General features: G+C 40.0%; 1 protein-coding gene across 3 annotated transcripts in view; it reads right to left on the bottom strand.

Annotated features, from left to right (window-relative positions):
- The window catches only part of tpk1 (thiamin pyrophosphokinase 1), a 62106-nt gene that overhangs the window by 1659 nt on the left and 41546 nt on the right, over window positions 1-18901 (bottom strand). The window lies entirely within an intron of this gene.

The following is an 18901-nucleotide window of genomic DNA, read 5'->3' on the forward strand; positions in this document are numbered from 1 at the left end:
TGCCTTCTGTTATTAAACATTTAAATTACTATATTATGTAGATTTTCTCTGATATTTTCAACATACTATACTACGTTGTTTTTCTAGCACCCATTGACCCGGCAGAATTGATCTTATATAGCCCAGGATATTTGCCACTTTAAAATATTATTATTTAAAGGTTAAATCATGCAAGTAGTTGGTGAGACATATGCTTCAATTATATAATGCTATTTGTTTGTGCTCTGTTGGAACTGAAAGGGATTCACTCTTGCTGAAATCATACTTAGCCAACACTGACATCAAGTGGTCTGACCAGGAAGTTCAGTAGAATATCTAACGAGGGGCATTAACTTTACCCATGAGACAATCAGTGTTCAATATTTATCACCAGACTCCTAAATAAGTAATCCTTTTTGACCTATTGCATTGTAATGTTAGACTGGTAAAAATAAACATAACGTCACAAATAAATACCTTAAATGCTTATGTCTAATATATTATATGGAAGTTTGTTTTGAGGAATTTAGTCAATATACAAGGAAAGTAACAAAACCATTGGGTGTGCTTCAACAGGTCTAAATGGCAGGTCTGTGCGTGTCAGTTTTCCCATTAACAGTTACATTTATTTATGCATCGTTGACTGGGAATAAGCTTGTTGTACCCTGAGAGTGGAGCTGTTGGATCGTGTCTAATATAAAAGGGTGAACTCGCCTCAGGAGACTTACACCTGGGGCTCTATATTATTCATTCGCTATTATCTGTCACTGTTCTCGCAATCTACAGCAAATTAAACAGTAAAACATTTCTCCCCTACGGGTCAGGACATGTGGATTTTATTGAGTTCACAAGTGGTTTGTCATACTTCACAGAGAAGACAATGCTTTACTTTTGATCTCTTTTTGGAAAGTGTTCACCTGTCTCAACAGAGACACACGGCAGCCTTGTTTATTTGTAGTCTCTTGAGCACAGCACTCTCAACTCTGGCTGCTATGAACAGTGAATATAGTGTTTAGCCATCTTTAACTCATTATCTGGTTTGCTTGTAGTCAGTGAAGAGTAGGGATGGGAACGATTAATCGAATATTCTAAATTATTCAGGTATTCGAATATGAGAATATGAGTTATGAATATATATATATTTTTTATATAAGTTGATTACATATGATCAAATGGAATAATTCAATGTATACGACAGTGCCATAGCTAAATGTGTTAGGTCTAAAGGTGTGTTTTGCTCCGCTCACCGGTCCCTCAAAGCGGGCAGAGCTGCAGGTGCTGATCTCTCTCTCGCGTCCGGTTATACTTCACTCGCATTTATGTCCAAATCCATCAGATCTAGCTAGTTCTAGCTAATGACATGGCTGCTGCCCCTCCCTACACGCAGATCACGCAGACTCAAACCTCATCTTATGCCCAAATTCCAGCTGAGAGGGTCTTCTCTACAGCTGGCTTGATTGTGAATCGCCTCCGCACCCGCCTCTCCCCTGAGTAGACATGCTCATATTCTTAAACAAGAATGAGTATTGAATAGCTGCATTCTGTGCATAGGCCCTGTTACAGGTTGTTGATCTCTGTTGTGATAGGGTTACGTTACCCTAACCCGTTATGTTGTTCGTGTATGATCCCTCTTTCATTTAAAAAACAAGTTATATTTTAAGCATGAAAGCTGTAGGCCTATAGCTGTCAACTGTTCAAACTGTGATCACCAGTTCAATACATTTGACAAATTCAACTTGGTTTTCTATACTTATTTGAACATGTATTTATTTTTTTGTCAACATTTTTTTTATAGGATATGTACATTTCGGTTAACCGTTTTTTTTGGGGGTCGAATATTCATTTGCTTTCAAATTCCCATCCCTAGTGAAGAGTATCTGAAAGTGAGGAGGATTAGCTCTGCTCTAACTAGGCGGGCCACATGGACTTCTCTTCATGTCAATCATCCCATTTGTCCCATTAATTACTCTCTTTTACTTTCATTCCAATCTGCTCTTCTGAATATATATTTCCCAGATAGAGGACCTAATTTGTAACTATTCGCACTTTCATAGATAACAGAGAATACATTATCTTCCATGACTGCACTCTTTTTGTGTAGTTAAGGGTTCATATAACATATTATTAAGACATGTAATGTAATACAGAGGGACATAATAACGAGAGAATTAAAACCTATTAACTGATTTCACCAGAGGTCACTACACAAAATAGTTGTAAAAGAATGCAGTACAGTCCTACATACTTAGATCTTTTATAATATGAGTATGTTGTATGAAGTGTACATAAAGTAGAGTTAGTTTTAATAAAATGTTCCTCAGCCATTAAAGGCATTGCTTTAACAAAAGTCCGGATCATTAAACTGCAAGTCGGGAGTATTTAAGGAACAATGTTCCTCCGGTCTCAGAACATTGGGAATCAAGACAACTGTGGAGCATCATTAGTATAACAATATCTTAAATTAGTCCAAGTTCCTTTTCAATCTGCATATTTAGATAAAATGTCATTTATTTCTGGGTAGATTTTCTATATTAGATTCATTTCCAAGAACAAGAAGTACAAATTATATTCACTTTTGAACATTACATGACATTACATGTTACTTGTTAGACGCTTTTATCCAAAGCGACTTACATACTCAGTACTGTGGGCAATCCCCACAGGAGCAATTTGGGGTGAAGTGTCTCAGGGACACAACGACATGCTGACTGCAGTGGGGTTTGAACCTGTGCTCCCCTGATCCGAACACCACTGACCACTGCGCCACAGCCCCCCCAACAATACAGAGACTAATTAACGATACACACGCAACGCCTCAAACATCGTAATGTACAGTCCTCTTTAACCCAAATCAACACCTGACAACTGCAATGTTGCAACATCCTCAGAAGAGACAAAAGTAAGGGAGTTTAGGATTGTACAAAAATAGTTGTGCAATCACTTCACAAAGAGAGGAGAGAATTAAGCCAATGATTTGTCCACAGGCGCTGCACGCACATCAAACAGCGACACAGAAAAAAGCTTTTTTGCTTCAAAGGCCGCCCCATAAGCATTGTATTAGACCAGCTTGACTTAAAACAAAGAGGAGAGTAAGCTGAATGTGAGGTTACTTAATAATTGAGTGAACACAGTCACAGTGTGTATGAGAAGAAGGTCTGACTGAGTTAAAGTGCCTGCCTGAGGTTCTCACTCAGCAGGGGAATGTGCTGTAAAGTTTGGAAAGATGAACAGTATGTGATCAAAAGGTTTCTTAATATGAGCCAAATGCTACAAGAAGCATTTCATTGTATGTTACTTAACAATCTATGTTTCTGTTTTGTTTCTGTACTCTTCTCATTGGTGTGGAGTGTTTGGCATGCCTCCCAATAATATAGTCATGATGATAATAATATTAAACTATGATTGAAAAAATGATAGCTTCTTCAAAGACACCAATTGTCACAGATATAATGTTACTCAGCAGGCGGCCATTGCTGCCCAATTATCAAAGGATTTTTACCACAGTGCACTCACTGTGATCGTATTACAATCTGAGAGAAGATGTGTGGTGTAAGTCACCAAACTACCACCAGAGGCAGCAGAGCACTACAGCAGGAAACATTAGGAGTCAACAGGATCGCATAGTGGCGCCTACATTCACAAAAACACAGTATCTCTTCTGTCTCTCAAACACACATCCATTTACTAACATGCCCACACACACAGACACTAACACACATATATGCACATGCAAACTCTTTAACGTACAAAAGGCTTTTAGATGGCTTCATTAGTAATCCCCTCCTCAAAGCTGATGCCGATCAATAGCGGCCCGTTACAGAGGGGAGCGAAATGAGCGTCGCACCCTCCAGTGATAACAATGGAGATGTTTGCTGCCTGTAATTGCATTTCCAGCGCCACAGCCGAAAGGGCCCGTCAGCAGTAAGTAGACCGTATTTACACAACAAATTACCCAGGAGAGAGGGTCGGCGAGCAGAGAGCCTCACACACACTCTCACACACACTCACACTGCAGTGGACAGGTAGAGAGGGGCATTATGAGAGGTAGGAGCCCCTCTATTTCTGCCTCTCAGTGGTTATTTTTGTAAACAGGTTCTAGAAAGAGATGATAAAGGTTGCACCATGAAGCATTTCAAGCATAGAAAAATGTGTCAAATTATCAGTGATATATTAGTGAAGAAGACGTACTACCACAATTCAGTTTTTAAGCAAAATCTAGTAAATATAATGTAATTGGTCTCTATATAAAGCTACCAGTCACAGTGAGGTATGTGGAAATAAATTAAAGAATAGCATGAAGACATTTAAAAATATATAAGAACAAGTCATAGTATAATATGCTGAAAAAGGCAAAGTAAAGCATGTAAACAAAACATAAAATATGAAATAAAAAAAATATTAAAATAGTCGAAAAAAATTAGGTTAAAAATAATTGCTAGTATAGGTAGTCGACGAGTAAAATCTGCTTTAAAGTATGTATATTTAAACGATAATATTGACACATCACACCTTTAAAATAACATTGATCTGTTCACTGTGATGTACTCCAACACAAACAGGCGCATCATTCTCCCTTCACATTACATCTGATTGTGTTCAGCGTGAAGCTGTTGTCCCTTTTTAACATGACTTGTCATCGAGAGGCAAATTGAACTCATTCAGTCAGATCCTCCACTCCTTTAGACTAGCGCGATATCAAATTGCATCACGCTTCACAGTCCGAGAGACAATCATTTTCTATAAATCATGTTTGTTCAATACTGAGCTGTCCAATTACTAAAATGAGGTGAATGTATGACTGTGTTTTGCACAAATTCTACCGCACCTTCAGAAAGACTCGCGGACATCATTGCAATAAATAGACTGAACAGAATCGATATTTTTTTCAAGGAATGGAGATTAATGAGGGAAACAGAGATATGTAAAAGGGTTCAGTCTGACATAAGGTATTTTTTAAAGTTAAACCCACCAAATATTTCTCAGGAATATACTGTTTTCATTCAAAAAAATACTATTCATCATTTAAAAAAGCTGAAATGAATGACTTATAAGCTCACAGTTTGAATACAGATGAGGCAAAGACTTTAGTTAATGCATAATTTTCAGTATTCAGCCGAGCTATATCTTACTCTAACAGAAGACTTGTGCTGGGTTTACCATTCAGATGCAAAACAACATAAGAGCCTCTTAGGGTTTTGTTTGCATAGTTGATTCAAATCCTTTTGGAGAGCGAGCATTGATGGTACTCCATGACAGAAAAGAAAACTCACACGTATTATATAAAATGTACAAGTGCTTCCAATTTGTGGTAAAGAACTAAAAACCAACAATAGTTTTGAATCACTGAGCGGAGAATGCTGCCTGTTCTATTGCATTCACTGCGCATATTATATCCACCCTGTGATTTCTATACATGTCCTTCACTTTCTCTCCCCGACAGTCTGCTTGTATTTGAGGCTATTTATTGGCGCTGACAAGAGCCAAGGCGAGCGCTAGCAGTGTTAGCACCGTCTGCTGTGTGATGATAGCCGCTTCTATTAAATGTTTATGATGGCGCTGCTGGGTTTGACTAAGAGTGTGAGGTGACAAACGCTGGCTAAAGTTGACCTTCAGATAAGAAAACTCATCTCTGCTTGGTATGAGTCAGGCAAGAGACATAAACAAACAGACAGGAGAAGAAATAACATACTTTGACGTGATCGTGGCGATATGTCATGTGTTTTTTGACGGATGGGGTGATTAGCTAGTAGTGTCATACATTAATATCCTGTAATGAATCCTTGAGTTGACTTTTCTAAACATTATGCTAATGCATGTTTGGTCCAAAGTATGTAAATGTTTGCACACCGCCTCTTGCAAGTCTGTAGCTCCACTGGGGGTACTAGCAGTAGTTCACACCAGGCTGCTCTTCACCCCCCCCCCCCCCCTGTGTGATGTGCACAGCGCTGGAAATCTACAGATCCATAAATAAAAGCATAAAACAGCAGTTTTCCCTCCCGCTGCACCGCTACAGAATACATACACTTTTCATTTCCCCTTCTCCAGGACCTTGAAGAGCGGAAGCGAATGAGAGAGGAAGGAAATAAAAGGGAAGGGGGCAGAGAAGTGAGGCGTTATTATGTAGAGAGGTGTAGCAGGGAGAGAGAACATGTATAGAAAGGGATATGAAAGAACAAGCGAGACTGGGAGATAAAGGAAGAATAGATGAATTTCTTTAGACTGAACCCCTGGAAAAAGGATACACTAGGCGAGAGTACGGACAGAATAACATCGCCAGGGAAAAAGAGATATGGAAAGAGTAGGAGAAGGTCAGGGTTGCATCTTGGGAAACAGGAGGAGAGGAGAGATCTTACAGTAAAGATGTCTTGCTCTGGCAGGGAAAGACCTCACTGAACCTAGTTTGTCAGACACATCTATCTGTTTGACTACAAGATGAATTACAGTGCTTTACCTGTGAAAACAATTGTTTCCAGTGTACAGGACGCCTTGTGAATAATGAGTTCTCAGACTGCATGTACTGCTGAGGGCTGAGGATGCATCTTGAAATGTCTTGTCAACATATTCTTAGAGATTTACGGTTTCTAAATTCACATCAAAATAGGTTATGTTTGCAGTATCACAACTAAGAATGGGAACAAAATCCCTCTTCTCTTTTTCCTATTATGCTGTGTTTTTGCAGAGAACCAGACATCACCCCATCACAACCACCTCTCTACCTCATTCACACCAACGCAACTCCGGTTCAAGCTCCGTGCTGGAGCTTTTCAGGTTCAGAACCGGTTCTTCGGTTTAGCTCCGGCTCTTTTCACACCGCCCAGAGTCCGACTGGTGCTGCGTCATCGTTTGCGTCATGACGTAACCGTTTGCGTGCCTGCTTCATAAAGCCAAACCGCGCGGAAACCCCTCACAACTCACACCGACAACAACAACAACAATGGCCGATTGTGTTGAAGCGCTACTCGTTTTGGTTTTCTGCAATTGTTGGAGAATTGCTTTGGACCGCGTGCTCCCCTCCAGCTTCCTCTGTACCTCTTCGGAAGACCAGATTCCCAGTAGGTAGCTGGTCTCTTCAGTGGACCACTGCTGCTTGTTAAGTTTCTCCATCGTTGTGTACAAACTGGATAAAACGCTGGCTTTTTGTTGTTGTTCAGGAGTTGACCCCGCCCCTGCCCCCGCCTCGACGTAAGCGTGACGTATGCGGTGCTTTTGCTCTAGCCGGACAATTTTTTGGTGCTTGAAACGAACCGGATTCCGGAGCTTAGAGGCTGCTCCGCTGCGGTGTGAACAGGAAAACCCGGTGCTTTTCAAGCTCCAGCTCCGAACCGGCCCTGAAACACCGTTGGTGCGAATGAGGTATAAGATGTTTCCAGATGTACTTTTACATGAGCTCATCTACTTCAACAATGAGTAAACTTTGCCAACGTGCACTCTACCTGTTTCCTCTCACACTTCACATTCAGAGTGTTGCTAAAAATATGGAACATGCAGTGAAGTCCTTGTTAAAAACACTGTCTCATTTGCATGCCGATGTGTTTGTGAGGCTTGCATTTCATAAACAGAACGTTCTCATTAACAGTGAGGGCAAGCTTACTAATCTTGCCCAAAGTTTACTTTTAATTAAGATTTCTCAATTGCTTCGGCTCTCTGCGAGACTTTGCCGCCGAAATCCATCTGTGTTCACGTGTTTGTTTTTGATCTAAATCAGCACCTGTTTGTGTTGGATGAGTGTGTCTGTGCAGCCTTATTGCACTACTTCATGTGTTATAAGTATCTTGGGGAAATAAGTTAAGTAACCCCATCTGGTCGTTGACAATTTTTTTACCATTTTATCTGACGTCTTTAAAACATGGTGTGTATAGCATGTATGTGAGAGTAGCTTATCCGTAGCATTTTTCCTATCTGTAGCTACAGGTGGAAAGAGGTAAAAGGAAAGAACACACATGAGGGTATATACAGTACATGTATAGATGGGTTTTGTTTTGCCCCTGTGTGTAAGCTTGTATGTTTTTATATTGTGCAATAGTGATACAATCTTCTATCATGGTATACTTAAGCAATAGCTCACGACAGGCCGTGGTATATGCTCATATGCTTCGCGTCGGGCCGAACCACGCCCCTTAGCTGTGATATAATGAGCATATATCACGGCCTGAAGTGAGCTATTGCTTTTATAAAACGGTTACCAAGTGTGGCAATATGAAAGAAAAATACACACTCTAATTTAAATAGTTTTTATTAGTAAATAATGATGTTCAAAATAAAATAGTCCCTCTGTTGCCTTCTGCACGAAACATAGTGCGAGGTGGTTGCTATGCAACAACACTAACAACAGCTAGCGAACATATTAGACAGAGAGCGTTGATCCATTACTTGGCTATTTATTTACATTAATGTGTATGTTGCCGTTTATTGTGCACCCACTGAAAACCTGTCCAGCATCAGTAGCATGGCTTACGTGGTTATTTGTATAGGTTGAGGTTGTTCTAGGCTGTTGCTTGGCGTGGCGAGAATATTGCTCCACTTTCTCCGGTCCCCGAGATTCGGCTTCCAGTAGCTCTGGAGAGAGCTTTCGCACCTGTGGCCACTAACGGTCATCATTTCTCTGCTTTGTTTCAAGACCCGCATCAGAAAGCTTTTGAATGGTGATACTTTTCCAGTTGGTCGACCTGCTCTTCACGTAGCTCTACATGTCGTCGTTTAGGTGCTTTTTGTTCTGGAGATAGGCACTCCTCAATCCACTCCTCCATAGTAAACCCCCCCCCCCCCCCCGGAGGTCGAAGTTAATCTTAAATGTTTTTGCGGACCTTTTTGATTACAGATTTGAAAACATCGTTGCTTGCTTTAAAAGTAGCACAATTCATTATGTCAAACCTTGGAAAGTATCTAAATATCCCTGCCCTAATGCCAAAGGAACTGCACACTGAATATGTTTTTGCCGTTTGATGTCTATGTCTGGACCGTTGCGTAAAAAGGAGGGTTTCTGCCCCGTTACTTCTCCGCTGCTTTCTTGTTCCAGTTCAGCCCAACTGTATACTGTTTATCTCAGACGCGGAGGGATACTGACTTGTTGTGAAAAGTAACTTACAATTCTACCCGTGGTATACGCTCAGTATACCACGGCTAAGAACCAATCAGATTGCTTGATTTTACTTGTCCGTTTTATAATGCATTACAGACCACAGTAGAGATCTAGTATAGTACCTTTTCTAAAGATCGCTATGGCTTACAGAAATAATCAGCTGTGATTAGGAAATCTCAAATATTGCAATATTTCAAACAAATACCTTGATATGGACATTACTAATTGAGGTAGGATGACTAATGGTGCAGATGATCATCATGTGATATGATCAAAATCTAGTTTGTTGCTTCTTACAATGTCAGGAATACACTTTTAAAGCAATGTGGACAAGAGGTTGTTCAAATGCTTAGTAAACAAAGATATGCAATCTATGACAACTGTCCATGAGATGGAGTGTCTTCTTTATTAAAACAACAGGACTGCATGCATCCTTTAAGCCCACTGATACGGATGTGCCCTGATCTGTTGTATCTATGTTATTATCAAACATGCAAGTCATGCTCTGGCACCTTTTCTGTATCCAGTTTTCAATTAACGTGCATTTTAATACAAATCAACAAGGACTTAAAGTCTTTAAATATCGCCCAACTAAGGCGTATGTGCATGTTTCAGTTTGTGCTTTTGCGTGCGTGTAAGTGTCAGGTGCTTGTTAGTGCATGGTCATGATGATACTGAGGTTATGCGGAGCAGTGTTGTGGAGTACTAGCAGCTCATTTGCATATCAAGCTAACTGAAAATCTTACAGAGGAAAGCCTCCTCAGCCTCTCTGTCATCAGTGAGGCTGACAGCCATTGTTCACGCTGCACACACATTTCTCTCATTTTCTTTCACATGGAACACACACACACACACACACACACACACACACACACACACACACACACACACACACACCACACACACACACACACACACACACACACACACACACACACACACACACACACACACACACACACACACAGAGTTGCACAGTTGCAAAACAAAGCAAGTGAATAAAAGAAGATGCATTCATACCCACCCACCCACACACACTTACACACACGCTATGCAGGGAGGAGTTGGTTTGTAGATGACAGCAATTCAAATTTGTTGTTCATTATGATCCATGTTAAGCCGAAAACATCATGACGAAGCAGGTTTTAACACCCGCAATCTCACACACACCGTGCCAGAGGCCATATTTCAGCCTGTGTTGCTGCAGGATGAAGGCTTTTTAATATTAAGCTGTCGTACAGGGGAGGGCTGAGTCACAAAGAAATTACTAAGGAGGTTTTTCCGCACCCAATCACATAACACACACACTCGGACACACACGCAGGATAGAACTCCTGTCAGTCACAGATGGAGACATATTGTCTCGCTGACCTTCACAGTAATAATCGTCAATTGCTTCTTACTTGTTGGAATAAAGTTCTGTGGTGATTTAAAGTCCTTTTTAAAAGCTGCCTTGGAGGAATTTCATTCATCCACAATAGCTCTTTACTTCTTAAGAGAACATAATAGATGGCAGTATGAGACATAACAGGAAATGAGTGTTCAAAGACAAAGCATAAAGCCTCCAGCATGTGTTGGTCATTTAAACGGTGGCTGCCATGGTCGGTGACTGAGCTCCACATTTGATTTCTGCACCACTGGAGCGTTGTGTGTAAGAGTCTAGATTAAGTGTTTGTTTATTTCAAAGTCCAGCAAGTTGCCGTCAGGAAAAAAGTAACGCATCAGCAGAGACTTCTGAACTTTACTCAGGAGAAAAGCTGAGCTCATCAATCAAAATTAAGATATCATTCAATACCCTAGAATATTAGAAAGTCTTTATAACTAACACTAGAATGAAGTTGGGAAAATAGCTTAAAAAGTGCCAAAACATAACAAGAGCAAGGGTTTCTTTAGACTAGATATTTAATCATATTTAAGTAGCACTGTAATGAAACTAAAACCATGACTTAATAAGGTCTTCGTCTTCTTGTTTGAAGTCCGAAGAGAGGGCAGTTATATTGATTGAACTGTTAAATATAACCACACTGTCATGAATGATTTTAAGTTAAACTCACACAGGTCATAAACGCTTAGGAAGTAAGCTAACTCTAAATACTTCACCTGAAGCCAGAGGTAACAGACTTAATGCATCAGCTATTTGAACTGAGTGTTTGCAATGTGTAAGACTTAAACCAGCCAGTGATCTTAACAAAGCCAGCCAGTCTTTTTCAGATCTTCAGCTCTCAGTGCATGTCTGCTTAGTTTGAGCTATTTTGTTAATGAATATATAAACTTTTTACAGGTCCTTTTAATGACTGCCTAGGAACATTTAATGTCTCAAAAGTAGTTTTCATAAAGTAGTAATGTACCAGCACTGAGCAACTCTACAAAAGCAATATCCATAAAAGCAAATGATAGAGGGGAACATTTAAATATTAAGCTATAACCAAGCCCAGGCTTTTAAAAATATTTGGGACATTTGAAAGTAAAAGGTCTGAATAAAAGGATAAAAACACAGTGTCAAAATGACTGAGCAGGATTATAGTGTTTCCAACCATTCAACCTTTTCATCTGCTTATCAGAAAAATTAAATATATACTTAACCAGATAAAAGTTAAATGCCTTATCGAGGCCTCTAAAAATATAGTTTTTCTAACATACACTCATAAGGGTTGATGAAAGCTTAGCATACACATTACAGGACATTTAACCTCTCAGAGATACATTAAGTTGTTATTTGGATAAAAACAACTGGTTTCATTAGAATACTGAATATATTGAACTATAAATAACAATGCGCTTTATCGAGTTAAATATATAGCTCCTTATTGAAATGCTTAAAATTCATAAGAAGCTAATAAAGGGGCGTTGCTGCATGCTTATTGCACCCATGGATACCTGTGTCTGGCCCCCATAGATACACACACGTGAAGGGAAGAGAGCATTTTGATGCAGGTGTGTGTGTAAGGAAAAGGATAATGACCTTGACTTCATTGGTTTGTCACAGTCGTTGCTAACCAGAGATGAAAAATAAAATAATACAGGTCATTAACATCCCAACTACAGAACTGCGTGACTTCAATAAGTGATATCTGTGTGGGAATTGCTGAGCTGAATTTTTTCTCCAGCTCTGCAGAAAGTACTGCCAAACACTGCTGAACATTATAATCAGTGTGAATAAATCCATAATGCTAGAGAGGGAGAGAGCAGCCCCCCATCTCCAAATAACTGTACACACACACACACACACACACACACACACACACACACACACACACACACACACACACACACACACACACACACACACACACACACACACACACACACACACACACACACACACACACACACACACACACACACACACACACACACACACACACAGTGTGATTTGAAGGTTACTGTGCAGAGAGCGGAGCATGTCAGTTGGTTTCCATCGGGTAACTCCTATTTTATGGCAGTTTGAGACTCAATGACATCCCCTTTACGTCAGATTAATGTTACACTGGTTATTGGCTGTTGGCGGTCCACTGCCACTTATTTTCCACAGGGCAGAGCAAGGGCAATGGGATGCACAACAGCAGAGGAAATGAGCGGGGTAAAACAGAGGTTAAGGCTACTTAATGCAAATAAATGGGCAGGGGTCTTAAAGTGTTTCTGCAGACATCACCAATCACCAAGCATCGCCTGGCCAACAAGAGCTTGTTTATGTTCCCCAGAAACACCAATCAAGAGAACTCACCCTTATTCTGCATAATCATCGGTATCAGCAACTACAGTAGAAGGTATGAGAAGAAAACGGTATGCCTGAGTCTGCCCGTGCTACAAATATTAACACTTGCAAAAAAGGGGTAAAATACTGCCGGTCTTTTTTGGTACAAAATATTGAATATGAGGTATACGTTGACCATTACTGACCCTCATTTTATCTTTATCCCAGGAGCAGTAATGAGTTGCACTTTCACATCTGCATCTACTCAAACACTGCAAACAGCCTGTAGTAAAAGCCTGACGGTTCATGCAAAATAGCTGGGAAGCTTTTCCTTTTAAGTGTTTTAAATGTTTGTGTGCATATATTTAACGATAAACCCAAACAAAGTCAGTGAGTGGTTCACCCTGAGATCTGAATTTGAATGTGTAGTGTGACTTTAAGCGCCTCAGTACACACGTCATGTTTTTGAAATGATAGTTATAAATCTTATGGCTGAATGTGCAGGTGGAACAAACACGTGAAGCTAAAAACAATCATCAGGAAATGTCCCACAGATGGTCGCTGCATTATTTGGTCCAAGACTGGAACAGATGTACGGTCTGACATTTAGAATAAGGGCGATTTGAGCAAGCACAACTTCTAGGGAGAATGAACAATATTGCAGCAAAGCAGCAGTTCTGAGGGCATACTATTAACAAAGGAGGATGAGTTTAAAGAAAAGCTGGAAATCCCTTTTCGATTTAACAATGGCTACGGAGAAGAAGAAGAATCAACCACATTTACATTAAGTGATGATTAAAGAAGAGGTCATTCATAACACATCACTACAACACACATTCCCAGGGTCAGCAGCTGCCAATCCATCAAGCTGTCTACTGCCATGTCCAGTCTGAACTATGATTTGCATATTTCCTATCTGAAAACACAGGAGAAAAGAACAATCCCTTCTTCAGTAGAGAAGCAGCCATCAGTATAGAGGGCAGAACGCCTCACTCCCCCCTCCAGGTTGACATTATTGGATCAGGGCTCCAAAGCAAAGCAAAGTCGTTGGAGCCAGAAACAGAAACTCTGAAGCATGTCCCTCTCTCAGGCAGATGCCACCAGCCGCAGGAAAACTGCTGTCACAGTGAGGCCAGGGCAGGAGGAGCAGCATCGAGGAGAAATCATGCCTGACCACAAGAAATCATCTCATTTGTCTTAATTTATCTCAGTTTAAAGGAAAGGGAAGCCTGGTTTGTTCAAGAACGCCATATCGTTCCAACATGAAGAAGCAGGGTAACGCTATAGAATTATGTTTTGTTATCAACACCCTACCCAGACATAAAGCTACCCTGTGGAGGTTTCCTGTAAACAAAGTCTCTGTTGACATTCAGTTTTACTCTCAAAAACTAATTTTTAGAGGACTAACAAATGCAGACATTTAGTATCTGGTTAAACCACCTGATTATTTTTTTTAAACCTGCAATGTTTACATCCATGTTTACTAGCTTGCAATTTTATTTCCCCCTGACTTTACTGATGCAATTGTTTGTTTCTTGATGTGTTGCCTTTAACTGTTGGCTGGATTGGCTGTGTGCAGTTTGACAATTTGGAGAAAATACTTATTTTATTTTAAAAAATAAAATATTTTCCTATTACACAAGGCTTTGAGGGCTGGAGTATTTATTGTGAGGGCATTGTTACATCCTGGAGTCTTCATTGGTTCTCTTTTAAGGTACCTTGATGCTCAACCAAAAAATAGTTTAGCACATAATCCTTTGTAAAGAACACAAATTGTCACTTTTATACGAAGAAGATATAATATAGTTATTAGCGTGCTTTGAAGTAGCCGAGCTAGCTGTTTCCTTTTATTTCACAGTCTTAATGCTAAGCTAATCTACAGCAACAGGTCATGGGATGTACTAACTTTCACAAGAGAGCGATAAAGTTGAACTATTGCTTTAATAAAACAACTAACACTCTTCCACAGCCGTGTTGAAACACAGCTCCTGTATCTACTCTAGGGGTTACAGCAACCCTGTATCAGTACTTTAATAACCATACACATTATTTTATGTTACTCCAGAATCATTTCATTGTGCTGGTCAGACAATGAGAAATAGGTGCAGGATTTTGAGGAATGTCAAGAGAGAAAGTAAATAGTGGGATGTTGGGGGGGGATCAGACAGAAGATCAAATAACTAAGCGGGATGAAGCAGATTTATTGGTTGATGTGCTGGCAAGCATCAGCGGTTGTGAATCGTCCTGGAGAGAGATAGAGAATCCCTTCCAGCGTATCTGCTGTGAAACTCACTCGACTGCAAAAACACCTCAACTGTGATATCTCCTGTAACCTGATATCGAATAATTGGAACAATAAAAGTACTGAACGCAGAAGACACGGATTAGACGAGGGAATTAGGGAACAAGTAGTTGTTTTACAAAAAGTGAAGGCAAAATACTCGTTAGTAATTGACTACATTACAGCCAGGTTTCTATATAGTTGTGTGTGAGTGTGTACGTATGTGTGCGAGCATACAAACTCCTGCTCGAAGCGCCAACACACTTCCCAACCATTTCCATAATCCTCCATTTCCTGCTGTGTGTCAGCATCCAACATCAAATGAATGAGACACCTGCTAAGTCTCTCTCACATGTCATCACATCATAACCTCTTTTTTTTCACTCTGCTCTCACATATTTTCCAAAATCCTCTTCTTGCATTTCTTATTTTTTCCGGCTCAGTCGCTCTCTCCCTGTCAACCTCTCCCTCTGTCTCTGTTACTCCCCCTCTTCACCTCACCTAACACTTTTGCACGTGTATAAGAACAAATTAAAGGGCATGAGAGTTTTATTTGGAAATATACGTAATACAAGTGTTTTAACGTTTTAAAAGTAAAAGTAAGACATGTACATTTATTTTTGAATGAATCGGTATAATTAGCGAAATCTATCATTTAGCATTTGCTCACTTAATGTTCATCATGCAATGAGTGCAAATATTCCAAATACCCACCTAGAAGACATGCTGTGAAAAGTGTAAATAAAATGTATTACTATAATATGAATACTGTGTGTGTGGAAACGACCACGTCTCGTTATCACATAACTGGAAGGGTCGGTCTGTAATAATGTGTGTGCATGTGCCCACTATTATTAATATGACACTATTAACATGAATGGAATAGATAATTGGAAAATCGCCCTGAGCAACTGTCCAAATCCCACAGCCCATCTTAAAAATACACACATATGCTCATATGTGGACACTTAGCCACAAGCGACAAGCTACACATGCATTGTTCGCACATTCAATGCCAGTATTTACTGACAGTGTCCTCGGGGGATTTAAAAAACTGAGGATTGAAAATTAATGTAACATAAAGAAGGTGATAAGTAGCTCAGCTGTCTCAGTAATAATGAGAGGGAAGATAGCAGGAGGGAGACGGATAAGAAGGAGAGCAAATTGGAAGCTAAAGGGAAGAATAAAAAGGAAATAACAGAAGGAAACTAGAGAAAGTGAATTACTATAGCTTAGTGTATCAGGGTAATATTTAGGCCAATCCGTCATCACTACATTACATTCAAGTCATTCACTCCCCTCCTGCTATTAGCACGTAGCAGTTGCTTCATTATATACTTGTACACACCCCTCCTACATTGATAGCTTTACTACACTGCAGTCACTTCATTATTTAGTAGTACACTCCCTTCCTTTAGTATCATTACCGCAGTGCAGTGCTTTGATTAGACGGCAGTCTCAACAAAGTCTCTCTGAAGCACCGACCATCCACCACTTTCTCCATCAACTCGTAATGTTGCAGATCCACTCCCTTCAGTTCTCAATCCCTGCCCAACAAACCAGAGGCTCCTCGCAATCAGCCTCTGGTACGATGCTAGGTGAATGACTAAATAATGTATCTCACAACAGTTTTATATCAAAACTTCAAAGTCAAAAGGGTAATATTTCAAGTGTGATTGTAGGTCTAAGACAGCAACTGTTCAATTCTCATTAATAAATCTAATTAAACAATCATGTTTTAAAATATATTAATAAACGCTTGCAAATACACACTCCCACCTGCAACCCCAGATCAGCTGTTTTTACTATCGGACTTAATGCATATATTTGGCATATGTATTGATGTTATTTAGCTTGCACTAACTCTAGGCATTGTGGAATATGATTGCTGTACAGATTTCAGATGTTTTAGTTTGATAAAGCTCTTTTATGATTGTAAATGAGTACCTATGTTCAATACGTTGCCATCTTATTGATAAACCAAGCATTTCACACTTTCGTAGAGTTATTATAAATGATAGATACTCAAGACAAACTTTGACAGAAAATCAACAAGATCAAAACGGTATCGTCTGACTGCGAGGAAGCTCAGCTCTGTAATTGTACATGTGTATTGTTTCTGATCTTAAATCATAACAATATAAAGGATTGATTTACCAACAGGAACACAGGATATAATTAACTTGGGCCACAGTATTTCAGATCATCCTTCAAAATCCCCTGGAGAACAACAAGCAGAGGAGAGTTTGCTCAATGACTCACTTCTTTCCACACTGGATCAAAACAACATGAATCAGTTCAACATTTTATTCTTTAAAGCAAAAGTTAAAACAAGCTCTGGATGCAAGCAAAAAGTCTCCTTTGGGGCAACAAGGCTGTAATGGCTGACAGCTCGAACTCTTTCTTTAGAGAAATATCATATATATTTCATTACAGGAAGGCTTTGAACCCAAGCAGGAGGGACCATTTCAATGGACTTCTGGAGAGTCTAACGCAGTGCTTCCACTGCTTGAGTCATACTTTTTTGGTTTTCAATTGATAAAAGTTGTAGAACGTCCCTTTTACCTGGTACCTTTTTTGGTAGACCCTGATTCGAACAAAAAGGTGGAGCTAAAGAATTGCAGACCACTGATTGGTCAGAGAGAAATGGCAATAGACTTGCGCAACATATGACATTTTGCACAAACACAGCTTTTTTTATAGCCAAGCAACGCCTGAAAGGCATAATATCTTATCCGTCAACTATTTACCCAACAAAACTCCTGCCTTACCATCATTAGAAAAGGTTTGAGTAAATATCGATACATTAAGGACAAACCCTTAGTTATAATAAATATACATATAAACCAGGTTCCCCTCAACAAAAAGACGCCTGTTTGCTATCCTGGATCCAAAATGATGGAAAGAGCTTCCCATTAATATAAGGACATCAGGGAGTCGACACATCTTACATCGCAGACTGAAAGCCCAGCTGTTTCAACTGCACCATAGCAAATAAGAAAATAAAAAAACACTTACTTCTATAAGTAGCACTTGGCTTGTCTTATTTTTATTTGAAGCAAATGCAGAAGCACTTACATTAGTTTGGCTTTTTTAAAAGCTAATATAGCTGCAGGATTCTTGCCTTTTTCAGTTTGTTTCTTAATGGTTGAAGGTACTCATTGTAAGTCACTTTGGATAAAAGTGTCTGTATCTCAACAAGGACTGTTGCTATATGAACTATTATACAGAAGTCCAGCACATAAGGGGAAAAAAGTTCTTCTCCTAAATGTTGTTTCATATTCTGGTCCTTCCTCACAATCCCAACGGGAAATCATTAATTTCAGCCTTCCAAATATGCATATGATTAATTATGCATCTTGTTATCACTGGCTAATCTGCATAGGACTCTCATGTATAAAGTCCCTCTCATTACCAAGCAAGGCCATCTCACAGGTGGGCTGAGTAAATATACAACACACAGTGGCTGATACAAAAAAACAAGTTAATAAACAGAGCTGGAGTCTCGCACACACACATGCTTGCATATTCAAACACGCATACAGATATGTTCAAACAAGCACGGACACCCAGCCGTGCTCTCTCAAGTGTACAGACACCCAGACACACACACACCCAGACCCAGACCCACCCAGACCCACACACCCACACACCCACACACACACACACACACACACACACACACACACACACACACACACACACACACACACACACAGCGAGATGCAGACACATAATGCGCCCCGCTGACAGCAGGTTCCCCCGTACTGATGGCAGGTTGGTGCGTGCCAACTCATTAAGAACACAGCTGGCCATAAGGCTCAGAGTGGGGGGGGGGGGTTGAGACCACAGCGGTCTTCAGTTGGGT

The sequence above is a fragment of the Trematomus bernacchii genome, unplaced genomic scaffold (assembly GCF_902827165.1).
Source record: "Trematomus bernacchii unplaced genomic scaffold, fTreBer1.1, whole genome shotgun sequence".
NCBI lineage: Eukaryota > Metazoa > Chordata > Actinopteri > Perciformes > Nototheniidae > Trematomus > Trematomus bernacchii.